Source organism: Polypterus senegalus, chromosome 9 (genome assembly GCF_016835505.1).
Source record: "Polypterus senegalus isolate Bchr_013 chromosome 9, ASM1683550v1, whole genome shotgun sequence".
NCBI classification, from domain to species: Eukaryota; Metazoa; Chordata; class Cladistia; order Polypteriformes; family Polypteridae; genus Polypterus; species Polypterus senegalus.
In genome coordinates, this window is record NC_053162.1 from 182,347,231 (window position 1) to 182,371,309 (window position 24,079).

At 47.3% G+C, this 24,079-nt stretch overlaps 2 protein-coding genes across 5 annotated transcripts in view; one reads left to right on the forward strand and one right to left on the reverse strand.

The window, feature by feature from the left end:
• Nucleotides 1–4,302, reverse strand: part of angptl2b (angiopoietin-like 2b) — a 38,113-nt gene extending 33,811 nt beyond the window's left edge. The window contains exon 1 of one of the 2 annotated variants that reach the window (XM_039764464.1): nucleotides 3,854–4,302. The gene's annotated coding sequence lies outside the window, so the exon portion shown is untranslated. Of the gene's footprint in view, nucleotides 1–3,367; nucleotides 3,580–3,853 lie in introns of those variants that run through there. The other variant, XM_039764465.1, reaches the window with a different exon arrangement.
• The window catches only part of ralgps1 (Ral GEF with PH domain and SH3 binding motif 1), a 342,472-nt gene that overhangs the window by 206,555 nt on the left and 111,838 nt on the right, over nucleotides 1–24,079 (forward strand). The gene's annotated exons all lie outside the window — the stretch shown is intronic.

The window sequence follows — 24,079 nt, forward strand, 5'->3', positions numbered from 1 at the left end:
TTGCGCAAAAAGGTCAAAGTACATGAATCACTCTTCCCATATATTAACGTTGAACGGTTACTTTAACATTAGGGGTTAATTTAACACTGACTATTTTGCTGTGTGCCTGTCCTCTAATCATGTACAGAGGAGGAAGGGCCACCGCAGCTGTCCAGTCCTTGACACTGTCAAAGCGCGTCAACGTGAACGTCTCAACAGCTGAATGCACGCACGCACGATTTCTCGACCTTGATTTAACTTAAATTCAAAAACAGAAACGCCCCTCGTCCAACTTTGAAGAGCCGAAGCCCAGCTTTCAAAAAAAGTCAAAAGCCAGCGTCCCTTCAGGACACAGCTGTTACTTAAAATAGCCATTTATGAAAGTTCAGAATCTCCCAAGACTCCGGATACAGGAGAGGTCCTGTCATAAATCCTCGATGTTATTAGTGCCACAAGCAGGCAACCGAGCGACTGGAACTCTCTGCCCCACTGTATGTCATTGAAGCTCACTTGACCCACAAAAGTCACAGCTTGACACTGTTGACACTTTTCTCTTATTCTCTATAGTGTGCGGCGCTTTTATCACTTGTATTTGTACCCTGTAATTGTTAAGAGAAATGCAGGTTGCTCGGTGTCTTATGATATTCTCCATATATGCAATTATTTTTTTTACATTTATTTCCTTATATTATTATTATTTTTTCCTTGTAGCCTTATAGCTTTATTGATTTTGCAATAGGCGTTAGTGAGCTGCCTGTTACGCCTTTGCCTGCGCACAACGGATCAGCTGCGCTAGCGCGTCTATATCACTGCGCACGGAGAGAACTGATCAGCGCATGCGTCATCCCAAGACCGAGTACAGACGCGGTGGAGATAAATCGGGGTTAGGTTGATGGGGCTTGAAGTGGGGCCAGGCCCGGCTTCAGGGGTTCACACCCCCTTCCCCATATCTTTTCAAGGCATCCAAAATATTGCCAGGTGTAATGCTGTTTGTTGGATTTTTGCTGCATAATCCCCTCCGTATTTAAGACTGCGGAGCCGGTAATGGTAGAGGCACTTCCCGTTCTGAGCTTTGGAGTGCCTTAATGTATGCGTACCCTCATTATTATTATTATTATTATTATTATTATTATTATTATTATTATTATTATTATTAATAGTGTACCAAAAATATATTATTTGGATAATGTTTTTATTCAATATGACTTACAAATAATTGTTTATTTTTTTCCTATTGGAGTAACTGAAGGTGAATTGACTTGCTCATGGTCAGCAGTGTCAGTAGCGGAATTTAAACCAACAACCTCAAGGTTCGAAGTCCACAAACTGCTACACCATATATTGACTGTATGTATATCAACGCGCTTGGAACTGTTGGGGGGTGCTGCCACATACTCTGCCAGCAGCACTAACACCTAGAAAACCTCCACCTCCAGTACTCTTAATATGCGACACCCATACAAACAATCCCCCGCTAACCCCCCCGCCGTCTTTCTCCGTTCACCAAAAAAATTGTACGAAGTAAATGCATCGCGAGTAGGATAAAGAAGCCGTCACAACAGGAGCGTTTTATTCAATTTTAAGACCTGCGGATTAAAGATATAAAAGTGACAATTAAGGGTTCAGACAACAACGTAAACCGCTTGGCACGTTTACAGTCTGTTCCCTTACACTCGGTTCACTTATATGCTGCACTATTGTATGCATCGCAAAAACCTTTTTAGATCTTAAGTAACGCACGCAAAAGTATTACATGGCGAACGCGTTTTTGGAGACTCACAACATTTAAGCTGCAGCTTGGTTTCATTTATTTTGCTTTTCCAAATGGAGCACAGACAGGTGAAGTTACATAGTGTTATAGTCTGCAGTGCAGTGCAAAGCCTTAACTACCTGCTATAGACATACAGTCACTTTGTGCCAAGGATCGAACCCCAGCTTGTCAAATACAGGGTAACCAATTAAACCAGTATGCCGTTCGTTTCTTGCTAAACCATCTCGCCTTCCGATGTCTTATTGCTCACGCACTTTACCATACATCTCCATGTTCTCATATTCCAATCCTATAGGCTAACGCTCAAAACAGAGACCAACCTTGATGCTATTGTTTACTCGTTCATGTTCAATAACGCTTATTCATGGTTCAGGGTCGCGGGGAGTGCACCTACTGGCGAGGGTGCCAGCCCTGCTCAAAAGGGCATGCACATTCCCAGGTTGGCTCACACCAGGTCAATTTAGAGTTACCATCCAGTTTAACCGTTGGAGGTAACAGAGAGACCGAGTAAACAGCACAATTAAATCGACATTAAAGTCCATCCATCTTCCAAACTCGCTTTATTCCGAGCAAGATCTCGGGGCATGCAGCTGGAGTCTATCCCAGAAAAAAAACAGGACTCAAAATAGGAAAATCCCTAGACAGGGTTCAAGTCGACTGTAAAATGTGCCCCCAATTGCACGCTTTAAGCGTTCATTTCAAATCCGCGATTTTGCTGCGAAGCGCTAACCCGTGACCGTTCCGCCCGGTGCAGGCGATGTAACTACCCGATTGTCATTTGTCATTGTGGTTTCGTCGGCACGCTGACAATTCCGAAGTCTGTCAATGTAGTGCGTGCGCTCAGTCAGCGCATTTTTAGCTTCCTGTGGTTTGAATCGGCGGCGATGCACAGTTTATCCGGACGGTATTTGCTTGTTTACTCGGACCGCTTTTATTCTGCACGCACATGTGCTTTCTATTGTGCGTTGCTCTGCCCGCGAGTCGCGTTTCGACTTGATTGTAATATATGCTCGTGGTTACGCCAAGATGCTTTTGTGTACAATAATAAAGAAGTCTGTCACAACACACATCACGCAAGCCATACTCATGTTCTCATTTGATATCAGTACAACATCTGCGCACTCTCTCGGAACACAAAACGCACTCGGAAAACGGCGTTCAGTGAGCGAATATACAGGAACACGCATTGTTTGCGAAGGGTGCAGCGTCAGAATTCTTATACAAAGGACGAAGTGAATACAAGATGAACAACAAAAGCATAGCCTCGACAGAACCGCTTAATCCAACCTATCACTGCGTTGCGTCCACAGTTGTACCCCGAAGTTACCGGTTAGAAGGCAGGGGACGGTACCTGCTCACTTAGGCACCCATCCACTCAGTCCACTCTTAAATTGCTAAAAATCAAACCAGCACGTCTTGAAGGTGTGCCAGGACAACCCTTGCACACACGAGCAAAACCTGCAAACTCCACACATAGCGATAAACGAATGATGGGTTCATAATAATAATAATACTTCATTATATTTATTTAAGGCCTCTCCCATGTTCAAAGTGCTTACTAGAGATTAAATATGCTCAACAGGGAGTATACAACAATGCATACAAAATAATACTCACTTAAATTACAAAATAAAGATTCACACAGTCTATCCATTGGACTAGCGCCCTGCAGGGTTTGTTCCTGCCTTGCGCCCTTTGCTAGCTGTGATCGGCTCCAGCACCCCACCGCGATCCTGTTTTGAACTAAGCGGGTTACGGAATGTCTTATCCATTTTTGAACTCACGTTCTTTCGACACCGAATATACGGGTGTCGACCCGTACATTCCGTTTTCCACTACATTGTGTTTTCAGGGATTTACAGTGCTAACATGAGAGGTTAATATCCATATATGAAAGGTCCATCTTGCCCTCGTGTCCTTTCGCGGTTAGCTCTGTTCCTCAGAATGTCCAGGCGCGTCTCCGCTGAGGGTGCGTCACACGCTTGTCTTCTGTCTCAAAATCTCGCTCACGCACACACACACACGCACACACACACACACACACCGCACTTCGTCGTGCACGCGCCGGTCGGCTCCGCTAGCGGGTCAGCGGCGGGTCCTTACCGGATAGGAGCGCTTCAATTGGATTCTGCTTATTTAAAGTCCTGATGGCCACCCTAGCTGATCTGCGCCGGTTCCCCCTTGTGTCATGTCACTCGTGTCCAGCACGAATCTTGTCAGGATGCCTCTAGGGTTGACAAATTGATTGAATTTGGAAGGTTGGGCGGCTAGTGGGCTGTGAGGGGATCCTCAAAGAGAGGTGCGTAAAAAAGGACAAAAGGAAAAAAAAAGTTGGACAATCACTCGAGTGCTGTCTAATCAGCGTAGCATATGGACATGTTTCTTCGGGAGTCGGGGGTGTACAAAGAGTCCTCTTTCCCCCGGCGAGTATTCCGATCAGTAGTCCATTACTTGTGGTCGGCAGCACAGAGGAAATCTCTCTGAAGCGGAGTTCCCTGTTTCTCGTCGATTTACATGATGCGAGAGGGAAGGAAAAAAAAGTCCCAGGCTGCGCTGCAAAAGTAAGTCTTGTTGTGGCGGAGAGACCGCCTCCCGCCCCCTTGTACTCCTCAAGACGAGCCCCTGTGCACCCGCCCTTTCTTCTGTCAATCTTCGTGGGGGCGGGGCTCCGACAAAACTTTTTACGCGCCACCCTGCCACTCCGCGCGCACTTGCGAAGTAACAAATGCCCCATTTCTGAGTGGCGCAGTGGTTGGCACAGTCACCTTGCAGATCCAAAGTCTTGGCTTGTTTCGGGGTGTGTACACTAGTTTCTCGCTGGCATCCACAAGACCTACATGTTTGAGTTAATTTGTGTGAACGAGCGTACCCTATGATAGACTGGCACCCTGCTGGCCACTGCCTCACTTTCAAGCAGCCATGCCACATGCACTTCAGAGCAGGTCATTTACCTGAAGTTAAGCATGTTTGGGCCAGGCCAGTACTTGTATAGGAGACCATCTTGGAAAAGCCTACTTACCTTTTATGTCTGTATTTTTATTTTTAATGTTTCTGCTGCTGTATGCGTCTAAAATTCCCCATAATTAATAGTTTAGCTAAGCTAATCTAATGTAGTGTCTTTACCATGTACCTCTCTATGTGTCTCTAGTGTCTTCCATATCTATCTATCTATCTATCTATCTATCTATCTATCTATCTATCTATCTATCTATCTATCTATCTATCTATCTATCTGTCTGTCTGTCTGTCTGTCTGTCTGTCTGTCTGTCTGTCTGTCTGTCTATGTGCCTTTGTAACTCTAAACTGGACCCAGCTGATGAGTGAATCAGTTCAAGGTAGTGCTCACCATATAAGGTGCCCTCTCATTTATCCATTTGTGACATCATATTCTCAAGTTCAAAGTTGCACAGGCAGTAGCCTGCCCTTGGCAGCATTGGACAACAATGTGCCAGTGCATCACAGGGCATGCTTACTCGCTCAGGGCCATACACGTCTATCCAGGTAGCACCATGCATGAGGCGTCCAGTAGTGTCCATGTGACCTTCTGCTTCTTGGGACTTGGAGGGCTTCTGTGTGTGTGAGAGGAGCATTTGGGACAGGTGGGTGATTGTGAAGCGGGTGTTCTGTGTCACTGTGCCCACTTGAGATATGCGGGTCTTCATTGTGAGCTTCTAGCCCTGTTACCTCGTTGCCCGTTTTCCAGTGTTGGCCAGCACTGCGGGAGTAGGAGGACAGTCACAGATGGGAGGCTTTAACGAGATGTTGTCTCCTATGCTGAACAAGTTTGGCTTTCTTCCAGCTGTTCTTTTTTTCTTCTCCTTTGCTACTAGAAGCAACAAAATGGCTTTAGTGGGATCGGCATGCTAAGTCACGCCGCGCTGGGGATTAGCGGGCAGGCCTCCTGGACGTGTGTGAGTGTGCGATGGAAACTCTGCGCTCATGCGAACGAGCAGGGCTGGAGTCGGCAGCTCGGTGCAGGCGGCGCTTTGTTATCTCACAAGCTAGGAATCTGTGAAGACAAAGCAAGAGACGCACCTGTGAGGCGGCCCCTGCCAACACGAGGGCCGGACGCTCAAGGGGTCACAGGGAGCAAATGCCCGCAGTAAACAAGAGCCGCTGCTCACCACCCGGCGGTCAGAACCAAACAGCTACCCGGCTCTGTCCCAGACACGTGCGGGAGCTGTCTGAGTGTTTATTGATATAGCGCCATTTAATTTTAACATGAAGCACCTTTCTCAACACCGTGTCCTCAAATTCTCACTTACTCAGCACAATCAGTACTAAATATGTGCACTTCACACCATTCATTGTCAGCCCTTCTATCATTTAGTGCCTTTAACAGTCAAATATTATAACTAAATATGACATAAATATTATTAATATACTGCTCTTCAGAACACTTTCAACCTCCTTGCTATTCAGTATTTATTCATTCTCAACCTTAATTATATGCATTTTTATTCATTTATTGCCTTTCACTTAATTGAAAGTTATGTGTATTTGTAATATAGTGCCTTTCAATACACTAATAATGAACCATTTTAAGAATATAGTGCCTTTCACAGCAGTACCAGCTATTTCAACACAGTGCCATTCTCCACGTCAGCTGTGTAATTAATATAGTGCCTTTCACAACACTGTTTAATAAAGTGCCATTCTGAACTTTAATAACAGTCAGATGTTTCATTAATATAGTGCCTTTCATAACTTTATCAATCACCCATTTAATATAGCGCCATTCTGAACTTTAACAGTGGTCTCTTTTATTAACGTGCCTTTGACCACACTGGCAGTCGGCCTTTGTATTACTGGAGTGCCTTTCACAATGTTAACGGTTAGCTTTTTATTAATATAGTCCATCCATCCATTTTCTAACCCGCTGAAACCGAGTACAGGGTCACGGGGGTCTGCTGGAGCCAATCCCAGCCAACACAGGGCACAAGGCAGGAACCAATCCTGGGCAGGGTGCCAACCCACCGCAGGACACACACAAACACACCCACACTAGGGCCAATTTAGAGTCGCCAATCCACCTAACCTGCATGTCTTTGGATTGTGGGAGGAAACCGGAGCGCCCGGAGGAAACCCACGCAGACACGGGAGAACATGCAAACTCCACGCAGGGAGGACCCGGGAAGCGAACCCGGGTCTCCTAACTGCGAGGCAGCAGCGCTACCACTGCGCCACCGTGCCGCCCTATTAATATAGTGCCTTTCACAACTTCATCAATCAGCTGTTTTATATTGTGCCATTCTAACCTTTAACAGCTTTTCATAACGTTGACAATCAGTCTTCTCATTAATGTCATGGCTTCCACAATATGGCAGTAACAGCTGCTCTAATCCAGTGATATTCTCCACTTTAACACTAAATGATTTTAATAATATAGTGCCTTTTAATACACTAACAATTAACCATTTTATGAATATAGTGCCTTTCCCAGCACTAACAGCTACTTTAATAAAGTGTCATTCTGCACGTCAGCTGTTTTATTAATATAGTGCCTTTCACAACACTGTCAATCACCCGTTTAATATGCGCCATTCTGAACTCTAGCAGTGGGCTGCTTTGTTGGCCGTCAGCCTTCTTGTTACCGGAGTGTCTTTCACAATGTTAACAGTCAGCTGTTTTATTAATATAGTGACTTTCATAACTTTATCAATCACCCGTTTAATATAGTGCCATTCTGAACTTTAACAGTGGGCTCTTTTATTAATGTGGCGCCTTTGACCACACTGGCAGTTGGCTCTTGTCACACTTTTCCAACTTTATCTGTCAGCCTTTTTCTTAATACTAGCCAACCCGCGGCATACCATACGCCGCATAATCAGGCTGGTTTTTTAATGATTTTTAAGCACAGGGAGAAAATTAACATTTGAAAAATCTGTAATGTAATAAATCAGCAAGAAAAGCAACATTGTAACAATGCACAGAACGAACCAACACACAATCGTCCGTGCGGCGCTCAGGGTGGAACGGGAGGAGAGGAGAAGGACGTCCACTCCGCTCCCTCCGTCATGCTAGTCTGCTGATTTCTCGTTCAGGTTGCACTGCCCGCTCATGTGCCCACCTCCAACTCGTCACTCGAGTCGTTGTTGTCTTTGTGCAGTCCAGATGCACCTGTGACTCACGTAGACGTTTCATTGCTCTGTGCGGTTTTGGCTGCCTTTCTATATATAATCCACCAAGATACCCGACCACGGTGGTAGCGAGGTGGGAGAGGGGTGTGAACAAAGGGTAGGGACGAAACCAGTGGGAGCGTAGGAGTCGCACTTAGTGGGAATTCCACGGTTTGTAGTCCGAATGGGGTTCAATGGCTTACCCACGCCTCTCTGCGCCAGGTAGACACACGCTCGATCTCATGCATAATTATTTATTGAATGCTAAACACTTTTGGAAAGACACGGGTGTCTAAAACAGGTTGGTGTGAGAATACAACAGTAAGTGAATGAAAAGATGGAACTCTGAAGAGAGCAACATATAATTGTCCGTGAGTGAAGAATACACATGTTTTTCGCGGATGCGAATCGCTGTATGTAGCGTGTAAAACAGTTGGCTATGGTGCAGGCGGTCGTGCGTCGTAACCGAAAACTCGGTTTGTAAAGACTGCTCACTTCATTGTGTTTCAACCTCAGTTGTAAAGGATTGTTTTAAGGATCCCATGGGATACCCCTCGCAAACCGTTTCACACGCTGCATATGGCGACTCACCTCCGCGAGAAACACGCCTCTATGAACCGTCAACGTGGCCTCTACGACAGACGAATATAAATGACGCCGTTCTTTCTGTGTCGTCGTGTCTGAGTTGGTGGGCGTGGCCCTGCGAGTTGTCGTCGTATCCAATGGTCTTGGAGTTGGTGGGCGTGGCTCCTCCCTGTGTGCGCCATAGGTGTCTCACTTGTCGGCGGCTTAGTGAATCCACGCCCCTTCCGGCGTGCTTTCCATGGTCGTCTTGCCTTAGTGAATTATATGTATAGATAGTGCCTTTCACTACACTAACAATACACCTATTTTATTAATACGGTGCCTTTCACGGCACTAATGGCTATTTTAAGGTAGTGCCATTCTTCACTTTAACAATCAGCAGTGTTATGAATATAGCGCCTTTCACAACACTACCTATCACCTGTTTATTGCAGTGCCATTCTGCACAGTCGCAGTCGGCTCTTTTATGAATATAGTGCCTTTCAGCACACTGGCTCATCAGTATTATGGTTTTCACTACCTTGACATTAAGCCCTGTTATCAATGTAGCGCCTTTTTCCTTAATGCCGTGTTGTTTTATTGCAGTTATTTTATCAGTGTGGCCCCTCTGTTAGCTTCCACGCCCAGCCTCCTTGATGATATAGCGCCTTTCCTAACCTCAGCTCTTGCAGTAGTCGACATGGACAGCTCGCCTCGTCTTCTCTTAATGCTTTGTTTATCGCAATCGACAGGTCTGAAGAGTTGGAACTCGGAGGACGGAGCGAGTGGGGGGCTTACTGGGGCTGGTTGGGAGGCTGAACGCGTACGTAAAACAGCATTGGAGATCACCGAGCAGAAACGGACTTGACATTTTTGGAAAAGCTGACTTCACTTGGACTTGTGTGTGTTTTCGCTGCTGTGCTTTCAAAGAGGGCTGCGCTGCAGTGCGGATGATGTCCGCCCGTCTCCAGTTCTCATTTCCAGTGTTTAGCCTGAAAGCCCTGACCACCGGTTACTAGCCTTACTTTGGGGGGCATTGCACTCGGCTGCCTGCCATGTTCAGCAGCACCCCCTTTATGCCTCAATCCTGTGCCTGACGCCTCTTTGTAGTCAGATATCTTGACTATCTCATAACTAAATACTCAAGGGGGGCGCACATTAGGCAGCCTGGCACACAGCTCCTTGGGCACCACTAGACAGACCACTTGACCCCTAACACCAACAGAGCATGCAGTCTCAAGATGCTGTAACTGAGTGCCATTCAGGTAGCTGGTCACGTTTTCCTGCCAGTTTACTCCTTTCCAAGTTCGCAGGAAGTCAAAATATATTCCGGGCAGTGGCAGCAGCCATCCCACCATTGGATGCCCATAATTGGCAGGGCACAATCAGCTAAACTTGAACTTGGTATTCACTCACACTTGGCCAGTTTAAATTTGCCAGCTCGGTACTCAGAGGATAGTCATGTCTACATGGGGAGAACATGCAAACTCCACACATAAAGTGTGCAGATTTGGTGTTTAACCCGAAACCCTGAAGCCATGAAAGGAGCAGAAGTGCCAACCACTGTGCCAACACTTGTGGCACCTCCCTCTGGCACAGTGTGGGGTGGACTGGCGTTACATTCAAGGGTGGCTCCTGAAGCTGACATGAAATTCATTAAATGAAATGAAGGCATAAAAACACCTAACAGGTAACCTTGAGAAAGGCGCTATATGAAGAGAAGGGCATGTGAATAAAAACTGGCCATTTATTTACATTTTTCATGTAGTGCCTTTATAAACACCACCATCCAGCCTTTAAATTTGTGCCAATAATACATTCCCGTTTTTTTTTATAGTGCCTTTCCTGCTATTGGCTCCTCTTGTGGCTCCTTTTGCCCCCCCCCTCTCATGCCACTCCTAACATCTTCATCCGTTTGCTCCTCTGAATGCCCGCAGGCTGGCGGCTGACTCTGGCCAGTCCACTAATCCGTCCTGTGCCAGCCATTCCAGTTTGTGTTTTGACTTTGACTTCACTGCCACCCACGCCGTGTCCCCAGATGCCAGCTGAGTTTCTTCACAGTGCCGGGCGCACACACACACACACACATGTGGCCTTTGGAGATTTTTGGCTGCAGGAATAAAAAGGTTAAAGGTCAAGTCCTGCTGGACAGCCTCGGCCTTCAAGTATTTCCCGTCATGAAATTTGCTGTGGGCAGCACCTCCAGATTTGAGTGACCACTTCCACATGTCTTGGGCGGGCGCAGGCATCTCTTTGTGTCCTTGAAGGACTTTTTTTGGAATCACGAGGTTTTTTTTTTGGGTGGGGGAGGGGTTGTTATGGTGGGATTATCGGAATCTCTGGTAAGTCAGCGACACGTTCATTCCCAGCTCATACTCGTATCTGTGAGGTTCTCTAAAGGCCAACATGTTGTGTGATTTAAATTGGCACTCAAGTGTGCCCCAGTTTGATGCCAGCTATCAATTCCCTGTGAGACTCTGTGTGTGTTGGGAGCCAGAAGGATCCCCATCCAGATTACATCTTATCTTGTCAGTGTGACGCAGCAAGAGACCACCCGTTGAGACGCGGACCCCCTGTGTGACATAACGGAAAATGACCTGAAGGACCCCCGTGATCAGAGTTCAGTTGAGTCTCATTTCTGCCAGCATAGTAAGGGTTACACATCAAAAGGTTTCTATTTGGGACCCTCAGTGAATCCATGTTGGAATTGTGCTTCACATGCTGACTCGCTGTGTGGCGTAACTGGAAATGGCCCTGATGGTCCCCAGTTTATAACATCAGTAAGTCTTCCTTTCGAGCCCCTCAGTGTGACTGTCTGGTGGATCCCAGTTCAAATCACACTTCAGGTAGTCGGCCGCCTGTGTGGCTCAACAGGAAATCCGTGTTGGGGGCGCAGGATCCGAGTTCACGTTGCAGTTGTGTCTTATCGTGTGCATGAAGGGTTAAACACCAGTAGGCTTCCTTCTGGGTCTATTATGGTGGCTCTCTGAAGGACCCCCAATTGAAATTTGAATTCCTGTTCTGGTTACCTGTGTGGCTGAATGGGCAATGGCTGCAAAGGACTCTAGTTCAAAGTCTAGCTGAGTCCAGCATAGAAAGGGCTAAATATCAGGCGGTACTCCGTTTGGGACCCTCAGTACGGCTGCCCGGAGGATCCCAGTTTGTACTTCAGATACCGACGTCCAGTGTGAAATATTTTTTTAAAAGTTACTGGTATCCAAGATCAGGTTCCAGTTGAGTGTCATTTTTCCAGCGTAGGACAGGCTAAACAACAGGGGCTTCTGTTTTGGGACCCTTAGTGTGGCTGTCTGGAGGGTTCCGGTTCAAACTTGACCTCAGGTATTGACGTGTGGTGTGGCTCAGCTGGAAATGACCTCGAAGGACCCCGGTTCAAATTCAAGTCGAGCCAGTCAATAAAGGGTTACACAGTAGGAGGCTGTCTCCTTTTGGGACCCTAACTGTGGCTTGCTGGGCACATCAGGAGCCACGAGGACCCTCCAGTTCAGATTTCACTTGTGCTCTTGACCCGTTTGCTCATTTCACATTTCTGACTCCTTTTTTTAGCACTTTGGATGGACGGGAGGCAGGAGGACCCCGGTTCAAATTCCACATCATCTTCTCCAGGGGGTCACAGAGACAGTTTGGACTGCCCTGATTGGTGGGCTGATCGGTAGGGAGGGTACTGAGGTTGTTTGACTTCAAGAGGGCCTGGAGGATCGCAGTTCAAATTCCAGCTTACGTAAAGATGGGGCTCAGTCAGTGATGGTCCTGAAGCCGGTGGGCTACCAGTTCAGATTTCAGTTGCATGTAATCCAGTATGTAAAGGGTCAAATACCAGGGGGCTCCCAGTTCAGAAGCTGACTGCCTACATGGGTCAGTAGGAGACCCCTTAGGATTTGGAGGCTCTGTTCAAATTCCAGTGGAGTCTTAATACCCCCAAAAGGGTCAAATGGCAGGAGGCTCCCAGTTCAAATTCCAGTGGAGTCCCAATACCTCTTGCATATAAAGTGTTAAACACCAGGAGGCTCCCAGTTCAGAAACTGCCTGCCTGCCTACGTGAGTCAGCGGGAGACCCCTTGGAAGTTGGAGGCTCCCAGTTCAAATTCCAGTGGAGTCTCAATACCTCCATTGCCTCTCAGTTTAGAAGCTGACTGGATATGTGACTTAATGGGAGCTCAAGGTTCAAATTCCAGTTGAGTCTCATATTAAATACCAGGGGGCTCCCAGGTGAGACCCCTTTGAAGTCTGGAGGCCCAAAGTTTAAATTCCACTTCCTTTTCAATATCCTCCAAAAGGGTCAAATGGCAGGAGGCTCCCAGTTCAGAAACTGGCTGTCTAGGTGGCTCAACGAGAGACCATTTTATTGCCTGAGGGCTCCAAGTTGAAATTCCAACTTACATAATTAAGCAACTCAGTGAGTGATAGTCCTGAAGCTGGTGGGCTCCCAGTGCAGGATTCAGTTACATGTAATCCAGTATGTAAAAGGGTCAGACACCAGAAGGCTACCAGTTAAGAAGCTGGGTCACTCTTTATAGCTCAGCAGGAGACACTTTGAATATCTGGAGGCTCCAAGTTCAAATTCCAGTTTACATGACGATGTGATTTAGCCGGTGGGCTCCCAGTTCAGATTTCAGTTGCTTATAATCCAGTATATGGAGACTGCCAGTGTGGCTCAATGGAAGACAATGTTAAAGTTTGGAGGCTCCCAGTTCAAACTCCAGTTGAGTTCCAGTGCCCATAGTGCATAAAGGGTCAGAAGTCAGGAGGCTACCAGTTCAGAAGCAGAGTGCCCATGAGGGTCAGTGGGAGACACCTTTGATGTGTGGGGGCCCCCAGTTTAAGTTCCAGTTTAGTCTCATTACTTCCAGTGGCTCCAAGTTCAAAATCTGGTTGACTAGGTGGCTCAATGAGAGACAGTTTTAATGTCTAGGGGGGGCTCCAGTTTCAAATTCCAGTCGAGTCTCAATACCTTTAGTGTATAAAGGGTTAAACACCAGTAGGATCCCAGTTCAAATGATTCTGACTCATCTTGTGGCTCACTGTGCTACATGAGAACTGGGAACACATTGGCACTGAGTTCAAATCCCATTTCAGCTGTGCGGCAAGCTGAGTACTGTATTGAAGGTTATGGTATGGAGAGCCACCCACCGGCACCGTTACCCACTCCTAGATCCATCATGGTGACCACCGCGCCGAGTGGACATCACCCATACCTGGAGGCCAGCTGCAGATGACAATAGCAGTGCCCTCTAGTGTGTGAAGTCGGTAGTGAAAATACATGCAGGGTCCTGTTTCCAGTGCAGCTTAAGCATTATGACCAGCAGGGTGCTCCAGTAAGGAGCCTGTCTTTGGGGTCCTACTTGTGTCGACTGCCCCAGGGGCTTTATGTCACATTGTGTACTTTCATTTTATGCTGCATAGCACACTTGGGGCACTAAAACAGTTTCTTCACTGGGTGTTGGGAAGCAAGACAGGAGGACCAACCAGTTTCAGAGAGTGGAAGATATGTGAAAGTGTAAAGGTCTTGCAGTGTGGTGCCAGCAGTGCCCCCTGATTAGGGGGCTTCAAATCTTGACTTGACGAGGATGCTGGAAAATATTTGGCGAGCCATGGTGGGTTGAATGGCCTCCTTCTTGAGTGTTTTGCACCCAAGCTTTGTTACTGGCTACAGACATGGCTGGATGTGTGGCACACTGAGTATGAAATTGCAGTAAGTGTGGCACATTGGTTGGCATTACTACCTCACAGCTTTAGAGACCTGGGTTCAAATATGCTCCCTGTGTGGGGTCTGCATGTTCTCCCAGTGTTTTTGTGGGTTGCAAATCTAACACCCTGATTCCCTTAAAGCCCCCTCCCACCCCAAACATTCCCAATGATAAGTACATCAGGTCATCTGGGGACGTTAAGTTGGCACGCTGTGATATGCCAGTGCCCCATGCTGCCCGGGTAGACACCTCAGCTGGCTTAAGTGGGTCTGATGATGGATGGAAGTTAAAATAAAAGAATGCACTGGTAGAGGAGCGGTGCTTTCATCACACACTAAGTTGGATTGCTGTGGTGAGGGGGGGGTCCTCCAGGCGCCAATCTGCTTATTGTCCAGCCCCCCCGTCACCTCCCCCTCCGCTGCATTACATCACAGGGTAGCTGATTGAATACATTAAATAAAACAAAACGTCTTTTTCCTAAATGAGCGTCTTGAGCTCGTTTTATTAATCCTTATCTGCCATGAAGATGACTGAATGGAAAGAGTTGGAGAGCCCCCCACACCCCCCCAGCTACCCCCAGCACTGCGTCTGCTGCCAAAGAATAACAAGAGACGATTGTGTTACCTTAGGAAAAGCAGCCATGAGTGTCAGCGGGATGTGCCCAGGGACCGGGCAGCGAGGGCAACTCCCAACTGCAGTGTTTATGTTCTGCAGGCAGAGTTCAAAACAAGTCAGTCATTATGTTATATAGCGCCTTTCATAATGTGCCAGGAGAGCCAAAGAGGCCATCCACCACATGCTTAGAATGAGCAAGGCTGGTGAAAGGCAGGGGCTTCCACAAGACCCTTAAGAACAGAGAGTGTGCAGGGTGAGATGGGGGGCCAGTGGCCCTCAAGCAGGGCAGGGGGCTTGTTATGGACTGGGCATAAGCATGGGGGTGCAGTGACACAGGAATTTATGTGTCATCGTGTGACTCCGCAGTTTCTGAGTACAGTTAGGACTGATTTGGTACTGTATATAGAGTGAGGGGTCTGATCATGCAGGAGCCAAGGGTACCATTATAGTTCCCTCTATTATCTATCTATCTATCTATCTATCTATCTATCTATCTATCTATCTATCTATCTATCTATCTATCTATCTATCTATCTATCTATCTACTGCCTTACACATCTTTATATATTACCTAGTCCTTTAGATATCTCTTTATTATATAATGCCTTTCGCATCTATCTATTATATAGCGCCTTTCGCATCTATCTATCTATCTATCTATTAGTTATATAGTGCCTTAACCCTAACTCTATCTATCTATCTATTATATAGTGCCTTTCACTCACTCTATCTATCTATCTATCTATCTATCTATCTATCTATCTATCTATCTATCTATCTATCTATGCCTTACACATCTTTGTATATCACCTAGTCCTTTAGATATATTTTATATATATTATTATATAGTGCTTTTCCTGTGTATCTTTCTCTCTATCTTTAGTATAGCTCCTTACTTGTCTTTTTACATCATCAGTACCCACACATACACATTCTTGCATGCCCAATGTGGGCCGGTCCAGTGTGTCCACAACCTCGTTATTGATTTTCTGATCCGTGCAGTTTATGAGACTGAGTTCTGCTTTCTGCTCTTTGTGGCAGGACAGACACCTTTGTTGGACACCCCACTGCCGCTTCCACCCCCTTGTGTTCAGGGTCTGATCTGATGGCTGAGGGGCGCCTAAGATGTTTTCTTGCCCTTTTCTGGGGTCCGTGTTTATCTTCCTGTAAGACGTCGCTGGGCTCACTCAGACTTTGGTCCGTTGTTCTTAGTGGTTGTGAGGGGGGTCTGAGGGTCAGGGGGCTGGGGGTCAGTCGTCTTTAAACGGAAGTCCTCTTTCATCCATCGGCCATTCCTTAGGTGATTTTTTTTTTCCTACATGTTCAGCCCTTCTACTTTATGTTGCCTTTGAACTCCTAATGAACTTCACCACTCAGCTGCGGCTCCTGAAATCCTAAAACTGGGTTTGCGACCAAAAATGGAGACGAGTTGAAGTCCCAGATATTCTGATAAATGGTTTGCAGAGATGGCAGACTGGGTGGCATGGCCGGCCTCTGGAGCAGAGTTAGAAATGCTGTTTGCCGACAGATCCAGGAGGGGGCGTTCTCACTCGGTCATAGAATTAGGATACTGAGAGATAAACAAAGTGGCATGTGTGCCGTTTATTCACTTGTAATGCCCACCTGCATGCTTTGTGTTTAATGACCCCTTGGGTTTGTAGTGAGTGGGAGGCGCTATATAAAAAGGCTGACTCTTATCTGGTGGGTGCTGTTGCGCTTTATTTTTTGGATCGTCATCTTTTTTATGATCATCTCATAAATCATTTGGTCGCCATTTTATAGTCTCGAGGCAGAATCAGCGACTCTTTAATTAATATAGCGCCTTTCACGGTGACAAGCTGCTCCAATAGAATTGGGAATAGAAGTAAAAGGAAACTGAAATCCAGACTTTTAAGAAAACAAGTCAAGCATTTCTAATAGTGCCTTTCACAGTGACCACCCTAAAGCACCATGGCAAGGCCACCCTAGCAACCATGAGTGACCCTCATAAAATGATATGCGGGGGGCAGCATGTTGGCTCATCGTTCTGAGGAGGCTTAGGTTTGAATGCCAGTCTGCTTACGGTGGCATTTTCTTTTTCTCTGTGACCCTGTGGCTTTTCTGCCCAAATGCCATTTCTAAATACACTGTGTGTGTGTGTGTGTGTGTGCGCGCCTTGCAGAGGACTGGAACCATCTCCAGAGTTGACACTGAATTGGATTACACAGTAGCTGTGTATGTTGGTGGCAGTGTGAAGCAGACCGAGGCAGTCAATACTATATAAAATGAACATGGATTGCACTTCTTTATTTCTATCGCTGGCATTCACAGGATTGCCCTCTCTCTCTCTGTAACTGTGGGCATGAGTGCACTTCTCTTGTGCCAATGTGGGTGTGTGAAGAAGTGGCCCGCCCTGCTGTGAGCTGACATCCCATCCAAATTTGGTTCCTGCATTGCTCCCGATGCCACTGGGGTGGGCTCCAGCCCCCCTTCCCCTTCCACACAGAGATACTAACTTGAAAAGCAGTCATTCTTTATGTGACATAGCGCCTTTCACAACAGGCCTTGTCACACTTAAGGTCATTCAAGTGGAATATTTCATGCATTTATTTACATTTGCAGGTGGCCCGTCCCCCGAAATTCCAGAGTCTGCTGGGGACTTTAAGACCACGTCACAGACATGGAGCCCCACAGACCAGTTCAGTAACTTGGTATCTTTTTGTAGTGGTCTTCACGATGTGTGGTTGGGACCCTATGAAAGGCGCTATATTACATTTACATTTACCTGTTTGGCTGATGGTGACTTACAGCGTTAGAGCTCAGGCAGGTGAAGTGACCTGCTCGGGGACACATTGTACACTACACATCCTGCACAAATGGACTCACTGACACCCCCTCGTTTTATTTGCTCAAATTCTCGCTGATGTTTTTCATGATTTCTCGTAATAACTGTGAAAGGAGCTATATATATATATATAAAAAAAAATGAGTTGACTGCGTTTTCAGATTTTTCTAGGTGTTCCCCTTGTTTTCAACACAGGGTGCCATAGTGCATATAGGGTCAGGACACCCAATTCCAATGTGCTGCCCGTTCAACCCCCAGTTGTTTAAGACTTGCAATGGAAAGGCGCTATGATAAACAAAGAGCCTTTGAAATTCTTTATTAATTTTTTTTTTCAGATTTTCTGGTTTGAAGGTTTTGACTTTTTTCACACATCTTCCAGTTTTTTTTTTGTTTTTTTTTCCATATTCTCCTGTGCCCATCCAATTTTCACATTTTGGGAAACCATTAATTCCTTCCATCTTAAACAAGCGGGCCTTTTCTCCCAAACTCAGGCTGGGGTTTCAACCAAGACAACCACAGCAGGACGCCTGCCACATGAGCTAATATGGCAGGAATGGAGCAGCTGGTCCGCCAGAGTGGAGCGCCGGTCGGCACAGCGACATTTTGGGTTATGATGGGGGGGGCGGGGGCAGCTAGTGTGGCTTGAGCAGCACTTCTGGGTTTCGGGGGCAAGCAAGCCAGCCAGGCAGCCATCCACGTCTCCCCTTAATCAGAATCACCTTTGGAGAGACGATAACGACGGAGCCGAGGAATTTATAGGTTGGAAAATTCCATCTAAGAGGCCGGCTCTGGAAATTATTTTCATTTATTGCTTCCTCGAGGCTCACAGAAGTGAAAGACACGTCTCACTCCAGCACCCCGGTATGGAAAATGTTTATGCAAATGAGCTCATATAGCGCCGGATGATGACGAGGTGACCTGAGCCTCAGAATCGGCGGCACCGGAGCTCCACGCCAAAGTCCTTCTATGTGGCTGTCTGTGTCTCCACTGCGCTTGGCACCTTTCAGAGTAAGAACCCTCCGTCCTTTCACTTCCGAGTAACCAATGGCAGCAGCAGAGCAAACACTGGGCAGGGTGAAAGGAAATAAGAGCACAGGATGGCTGACCAACAAATCAACTCCCACAAGCACAGGGACAGTGGGCAAGCAAACGGGCAGAAGGTTAGATTCAGAACCTCAGATCTGGGAGGAAATGGCGCTAACCACTGTGCCACCTTGCTGCTCGTGAGATCTGATGGCATTAATCCAATAGACATTTGTTGCAAATTCCATCTGGAAAGTGAATGGGCTGATGTTCAGATGCAGGACCCTGGAGCTGTGGGGCAGGAAATGCTAGAACCAGTGTGCCAGCCTACCAGCCATGCTATCACATGACACTAATCCAATAGACATGAGTAGAATAAGTAAATTCAACCTAAAGAGTAGCCAAGCTAGGAATTGAATTCAGTGCCCTAGAACTGTGAGGCTGTGGCACTAAACAATGTGCCAGCCTGCTGCCCATGCCATCACATGGCACTATTCCAACAGACATGTGTTACAGATTACATCGAGAGAGTGTCTGGGCTGATGTTCAGATTCAGGACCCTGGAGCTGTGCAACAGCAGTGTTAACCAGTGTGCCAGCCTACCAGCCATGCCATCGCATGGCACTAATCCATCAGACTTTAGTAGAATTAAGTAAATTCAACCTAAAGAGTATCCAAGCTGAGAATTAAGTTCAGAGCCCTGGAGCCTTGAGGCATTCACACTAAACAATGTGCCCCCCTGCTGCCCATGTCATCACATGGTAGTAATTGAACAAACATTTTTAAAATATGCAAACTCCATCCAGAGAGTGATGGGACTGACATTCAAAATCAGGACCCTGAAGCTGTGAGACACTGGCACTACACAATGTGCCACCCTGCTGCCTGTGCCATCACATGGCACTATTCCAACAGACATGTATTACAAATTCTATCCAGAGAATGATGGGCTGATGTTCAAATTTAGGACCCTAGAGCTGTTAGGCAGCTGATAACCGCAGTGCCAGCCTACTGCCCATGCTGTTGTATGGCATTAATCCAACAGACATACGGGTAGAATGTGCAAACTCAGACTACAGAGGAACCAAGCTGATATCTGATTTCAGGGCCCTGAGGCTATGATGCACTGCCACCCTGATGCCCATGCCTTCACTTGGCACTAATCCAACAGTCATTTGTTACAAATGTCATCCAGAGGAGGAATGGCTGATGTTTATATTCAGGACCCTGGAGCTGTAAGGCAGCAGTGCTAACTAGTGTGCCACCCTGCTGCCCATGTTATCATAGGTCACTAATCCAACAGACATGGGGAGAATAATGAGTAAACACAAGCTGAGATTTGAATTCAGAGCCCTGGAGATGTGAGACACTGGCACTAAACAGTGTGCCTCCCTTCTGCCCATGCCTTCACATGGCACTAATGCAGCAGACATTTGTAGCAAGTACAAACTCCATCCAGAGAGTCATGGCATTGATATTCAAATTCGGGACCCTCAAGCTGTAGGGCTGTACCACTAAACAGTGTGCCACTCTGCTGCCCATGGCATCACATAGCACTAATCTAACAGACATGGGTAGAATAGTGAGCAAACACAAACTGAGATTGGAGTTCAGAGCCCTGGAGATGTGAGACACTGGCACTAAACAGTGTGCCACTTTGCTGCCCATGGCATCACATGGCACTAATCTAACATACATGAGTAGAATAGTGAGCAAACACAAACTGAGATTGGAGTTCAGAGCCCTGAGGCAGACGCACCAACTGCTGCACCACAAAGTGAACAATGACCGCATTATAAAGGTGGCAGCCACGCATGGCGTTTCCCCTTCAGTCCCGTCTTTGCCAGGCTGAGTTAACTCCTTCAGGTGAAAAATATTCCTTCAGGGTGCAGGCAAACAAACTTGGCCACAATTCGAAGATGACGCCCAAGAGGGCTGCTGATTCATGTCATAAAATAAGACGCGTGCGTCGTGAAAGGTAACAGGTGTGGGTGTAAATCAGGCAGGGGGCACACGGGCAGTGCATTTGGATGGTGACTCGTCATCAGATAAGAGTGATACTGAACCTGCAGTGTCATGGGGGGGAGCACTGACTGGGTAGAGACAGGGTTGCGTCTGAGGGATCCAACATGATGGGTTAAAATGTCGCCTACTAGGTCCTCTTACTTTTCATTATCCATGTGTGCGGATGTCACCGTCTTTCAGCTGGCACGTTTCTGGTTAAAAGTCACCTTGGTGCTTGATTCTTCGCTGGTAACACCTGTTCTTCTGGTCCTTTTCCTTGTAAAGTTGCTAGAGATCCATCCTGGGCATGATACCCGCTTTATGTCTCAGAGTATCTTGTACCCTGCCAATCGAGATGTTATGACCTTCAACGGCTTTTTCGTGATTTTGTGGCGATTTGAAGAACCACTCAGGAGGTCTCAAGTCGCGGTTCCTCCAGAGGCTGACCTCACCTCTCTGTCCTTCATGGCACCTGCTCTGTTTAGATACTTAACATCCACCATCCACCATCTATTGATTGTCCATCTTAGACTTTGCTGTTCCTTATGGACCCTTCACCAGCACTCAGTCTCTGTGTCCCCTGATGACCTTGCTCCTATATTTTATCCAGTCCTCCCCCATTAATTCCTTACCTCTGTGCTTCTCTTATTGTTCTCCTGTTCCTCCGTCCTTTCTGTTGGACTTTGTTGGACCTCCTGAGCTCTTCAGGAAAACCTTGTCACCTCTTCCTCCTCCTCCTTTTATCTCTCAGGTGCCCTTTTGTTTCTTTCTGCTCATGATTTCTTTATTGGGTGTTCTTGATCCCTTGTATGTGTACCCCCACCTTATGTCCATTGTCTTTTGATTATGCCTCTTGGACTTTGTTAGACCCCCCTGAGCCTTCCACCCACCCTGAGCCTCACCTCCTCCTTTGTCTGCTAATGTCCTTCCCATTCCCACCTCAATGATTCCTCACCTATCTGGCTCTCTTATCATTTTCCTTTTCCTCCTTCCTTTGGTTATCCATGTTGGACTTTGAAGGACCCCACCCCGGAGCCTTTCGCCCACCCCTGCCTTTGTTTTGTTCTTTGTCTGCTGATCCCCATGCTGTTCTGATGTTTTTCCTGTTCTTTCCTTCATAATTCCCCCCAGCTCTCTACTTCTTTTGCTTTCCTTCTCCTTTTTCCATCCCTCTAGGACCTTCTGAGCCCTTTGCCCACCCTGAACTTCATTTCCTCCTGTGTCTGCTAATCCCCTCACTGCTCTGATGTCCTTTCCATTCTCTTATAGTTTTCCTTTTCCTCTCATCATTCATCTTGGACTTTGTTGGACCCTTAGAGCCTTTCACTGACCCACAAGCTCGTCTCTTCCTCCTCTTCCTTCTTTGTCCACTGATTTATCTCTCAGATTTTCTCCTTCTTTGTGCACCTCCCTCCATATGTCCATTGTCCATCGATTATCCATCTTGGACTTTGCTGGACCCACGGAGCCTTTTGCCCACCCTGAACCTCATCTCCTCTTTTGTCTGCTAACCCCTTTTGCTCCTCTGATGTCCTTTCCATCGTCACCTCCATGATTCTACAGCTGTCAGCTTCTCTTATTGATTTCCTTTTCTTCTTTTCATTGATTATCCATCTTGGACTTTGTTGGAGGGTGGCACGGTGGCGCAGTGGTAGCGCTGCTGCGTCGCAGTTAGGGGACCTGGGTTCGCTTCCCGGGTCCTCCCTGCGTGGAGTTTGCATGTTCTCCCCGTGTCTGCGTGGGCTTCCTCCCTCAGTCCAAAGACATGCAGGTTAGGTGGATTGGTTATTCTAAATTGGCCCTAGTGTGTGCTTGGTACGTGGGTGTGTTTGTGTGTGTCCTGTGGTGGGTTGGCACCCTGCCAACGATTGGTTCCTGCCTTTTGCCCTGTGTTGGCTGGGATTGGCTCCAGCAGACCCCCGTGACCCTGTGTTTGGATTCAGCGGGTTGGTAAATTGATGGATGGACTTTGTTGGACCACCTGAGTCTTTCATCCACCCCAAACCTCACCTCCTCTGTTGCCCGCTGATCCCTTCGCTCCTCTGATGCCTCTTGTCTTCTTTTCATTCATTGCTGGACCCCCTGAGTCTTTCACACGCTCGTCTCCTCCTCCTCATCTTCCTCATTTGTCCACTGATTTATCTCTCAGATTTTCTCCTTCTCTGTGCACCTCCCTCCATATGTCTGTTGTCCATCGATTATCCGTCATGGACTTTCTTGTGCCCCCTGAGCCTTTCACCCACCCACCCCAAACTTCATCTCCTCCTTTATCCGCTGACCCCCTCATTTTAGCCAACATGGCACTCATCCTGCTCAGCTGATTCCCCCCAGCCATCTTCAGTCTTCCTGGTACTCGTTATTTCCTCCGTAGCCCACGATTGTCTTCCTTATTGAATGAGGTGCCCGCCATGTCCTGCTCCGTTCCTGTGGCTTTTCTTTGGTCTTTTTCCCTTTTCCACATCCACATTGGGTAAACTGGATAGCACAGAACTTGGCATAATGGTGGGCAGCTGCTGCCCAGAGGGTGGCTAGACATCCAGTAAGCACAGCCTAAGTGACAATCTCAGGCTGTTTGGTGGCCTTGGGCCGGCTATGAACTTTAAATCTCATTTGTTTCTTTGGTTGCCACGTGGCTGTGCAGTGTGATGTGCATGGCAGCCTCCTGATTGGCACATTCAGAGGCTGCCGTGCCAGTCCCAACATCCCCGATGAACTTTTTCCTGCCAGGCCAGGGGTGAGCCGGTGATGAACACCTCCAGCAGGGTGGCGCTCATGACCTTCAGGGAGCTGCTTTTGGACGTGCCATCCTGACGAGTTGATTGAATAAACAGCCTCTGAGCCCCCGCCGCCGCTGCCGCGGACAGCATGCCAGGCTCTTTGGAAACGGCTCGTGATTCATGGCTTGTTTTCCTGAATCGCATCCTTACACACCCCTCTCGAAAAGCAAAAACATTTCAAAGTATGCGCGTCCGCTGCCAGGAAAACATTATTATCCTGATGTCAGCTAATTGACTCAATAGTTCTGATGCGTTTATCAGGCATGTGTGCCGCTCAGGGCTCACGCCAAGTCACATGGCACGTCGGGTGTAAGTGGCTGCCTGCAAGGGCCTCCAGTCTGGTAGGAGACTCCTGGGTCCATCCCTTCAGGATATGCAAGAGAAACACAGAGAGGAGGAACCTGGGCTGCCACCCCAGCAACCCAACACGGACGGGCACATTGTGGCATGTGGGCACTGTCTATTATATAGCTCCTTTCGCCACATATATCTTCTTACCTCCATCCTGCTTGCAAACCTGGTTGGGCTTTCAGGAGAGTCACAAAAAGTGGATATCAACCCTGGGTGGGATGCCAGTCAACTCGCCCAAGCTAGTGCCCTCTGACAACCTACCAGGGCAGCTGGAGAGTATGGGCATGAACTCGTGCCAGCACCACACGAGCCTACAAGTGTGTTGGTGTCAGGCACTGTGCCACCTG